General features: G+C 37.5%; 1 pseudogene; it reads left to right on the top strand.

The window, feature by feature from the left end:
• Positions 1-514: 514 nt before the first annotated feature.
• On the top strand, positions 515-2,641 carry LOC132743086 (tubulin alpha-3 chain-like; annotated as a pseudogene).
• The last annotated feature ends 226 nt before the right edge of the window (positions 2,642-2,867 follow it).

Below are 2,867 nucleotides of genomic sequence, written 5' to 3'. Positions count from 1 at the left end.
ATAATTCAAAATATCTCCCAATGGAGGTAAAATGAGATGCTATAATGCACTGAATATTTTTTTAAACATTATATTTTAAATTACAATGTACCGGTAATATAATATATGAGACTAGCAGTTTGGTAAATTTCCGAGGCATGTCGATTATCATAATAACAAAGTTTTATATGCGTTATTGTACTTCCACAAATGTCGCATTCTAAACGGTTGTCAGATCGTCATTTTCACCAGAGACTCTTATAAAAGATATAAAGCCCCAGGTTCTCACAAATGATAATTATTACAAGTAAAATATTGGATTCCTGGAAATATGATTACAGTATAATGCCACAGCAGCCGTATGTGTGTATTTTGATTTGCTTTAAAAAATGGCCCGTTTACTTGAACATAGCTTAACCACATATTCAGTGTCAGTTTTCGTTATTTTCACATGACAAATACTTTAAGATGATTTGTTTACATCGAAATAGTCAAATATTAGCATCGCGTTAATAATGACGTGAAGTACATACCCCGTACGTCACAACTATAAATTAACGTTTGTCGCTAGCAACGCTTCACACCCGCTCTTTCCTTATTCTTGTCTTTGTATCAGAAGGGAAAATGTAGCAAAACTATCAAAATGGTGAGTTATCATTATATATTTTTTTTATTAAATTTAATTTAAAAAATACTAATTGTGGGCATGTGATTGTTTGAACTTTATTTGTCAATGGTACTTTTTTCCGTTTTTTTATGATTACTCGTATTAAATATATTTGAAAAGCAAAATAATGTGAATTGGACAAACATATGACTTGTTTGTGTTTACAAGTACACTTTTCTATTTTGATTACCACAACAATTGTAACCGATTAATATTCAAGTATGGAATAATTTGAAACTACTGTTTGAATTATAAAAATTTTGAAAATATTTTTTTATAATTATTTATTGTTATTTCTATAGCGTGAATGTATCTCCATCCATGTGGGCCAAACCGGAGTCCAGATCGGTAACGCCTGCTGGGAGTTGTACTGTCTCGAGCATGGTATCCAGCCTGATGGTCAGATGCCCAGTGATAAGACTATCGGAGGTGGAGTCGACTCCTTTAACACTTTTTTCAGCGAGACTGGAGCCGGGAAACATGTTCCTAGGGCTGTGTTTGTCGAGCTGGAACCAACAGTAGTCGGTATGTCTATACATTTTATATACTAGATGTACCGATATTACAATTGCATTTTTAAACTAAAATACATTGTAAAGCTGTTTTATATATGTAATTTAATTTATAAATTTTTGAAATTAACTGAATATTATTAAAACCTGCAGCGATAATTTCTCCTTTTAGATGAGGTTCGAATAGGAACTTATCGACAGTTGTTCCACCCCGAACAGCTCATCACTGGCAAGGAAGACGCCGCCAACAATTATGCCCGTGGTCACTACACCATTGGTAAGGAAATCGTCGACCTTGTCCTCGACAGAATCCGTAAGTTTGCTGACCAGTGTACCGGTCTCCAGGGATTCCTCATCTTCCACTCCTTTGGTGGCGGAACCGGATCAGGATTCGCATCACTTCTTATGGAACGGTTGTCCGTTGACTACGGAAAGAAGTCTAAATTGGAATTTGCAATTTACCCAGCACCACAAGTATCAACTGCTGTTGTTGAGCCATACAACTCTATCTTGACCACCCATACCACATTAGAGCACTCTGACTTTATGGTTGACAACGAAACTATTTACGATATTTGCCGCTGTAATCTTGACATCGACCGACCAACATACACTTGAACAGAATAATTGGTCAGATCGTCTCCTCCATCACTGCCTCTCTCAGATTCGACGGTGCTCTAAACGTTGACTTGACAGAGTTCCAGACCAACTTGGTACCGTACCCACGTATCCATTTCCCTCTCGCCACATACGCTCCAGTCATCTCTGCTGAGAAGGCCTACCATGAACAACTGTCAGTTGCTGAAATTACCAATGCCTGTTTTGAACCAGCTAACCAGATGATGAAATGTGATCCCCGTCATGGAAAGTACATGGCTTGTTGTATGTTGTACAGAGGTGATGTTGTCCCCAAGGATATCAACGCTTCTATTGCAACGATCAAGACCAAAAGAACCATCCAGTTTGTTGATTGGTGTCCAACTGGTTTCAAGGTTGGTATCAACTACCAGCCACCAACCGTTGTACCAGGTGGTGATCTCGCCAAGGTCCAGCGTGCCGTGTGCATGTTGAGCCATACCACTGCCATCGCCGAGGCTTGGGCTCGTCTCGACCACAAGTTTGACTTGATGTATGCCAAGAGAGCATTTGTTCACTGGTATGTTGGTGAAGGTATGGAGGGAGGAGAGTTCTCCGAGGCCCGTGAAGATTTGGCAGCCCTCGAGAAGGATTACGAGGTGGTTGGTGTCGACTCCATTGAGGCTGAAGGTGAAGAAGAAGAATATTAAGTAAACAATAAGACATTTAAATTGTTCAAAACTATGTAACTATGACTGGTAAAATCCACTTTTAGATAAATCTCTTAACGTTTATTTATTTATCTATTGATTAATTCGTATTCCTTTATTTATATTTTGAGGGTTATTCAAATTTTGTTAAGTAAACCAAATTTAAGAATGTATAAAATAAAAATGAGGGAAATTTATATTAGTTTTTTTTTATATATACACGAGATAATTTAGCATTAAATTTTGAGGTACAATGAGGTACATATTATATCACTGAAAATATAGAGTTGACGTTGATGCTACAGTATCGGAATAATCCTTTAACTCTGTCAAGTGCACATTTTCATCCTGCACATATTTTATGTGTTCAGCTAAATCTCGAACATCAGCCATAGCTGATATGCACATGAAAGGTAGCGGCCT

This window comes from Ruditapes philippinarum, unplaced genomic scaffold (assembly GCF_026571515.1).
Source record: "Ruditapes philippinarum isolate M1 unplaced genomic scaffold, ASM2657151v2 ctg9111_1_1_1_1, whole genome shotgun sequence".
NCBI lineage: Eukaryota > Metazoa > Mollusca > Bivalvia > Venerida > Veneridae > Ruditapes > Ruditapes philippinarum.
Note: the sequence above shows the minus strand (reverse complement) of the source record. Positions and strands in the feature narration are given on the sequence as shown.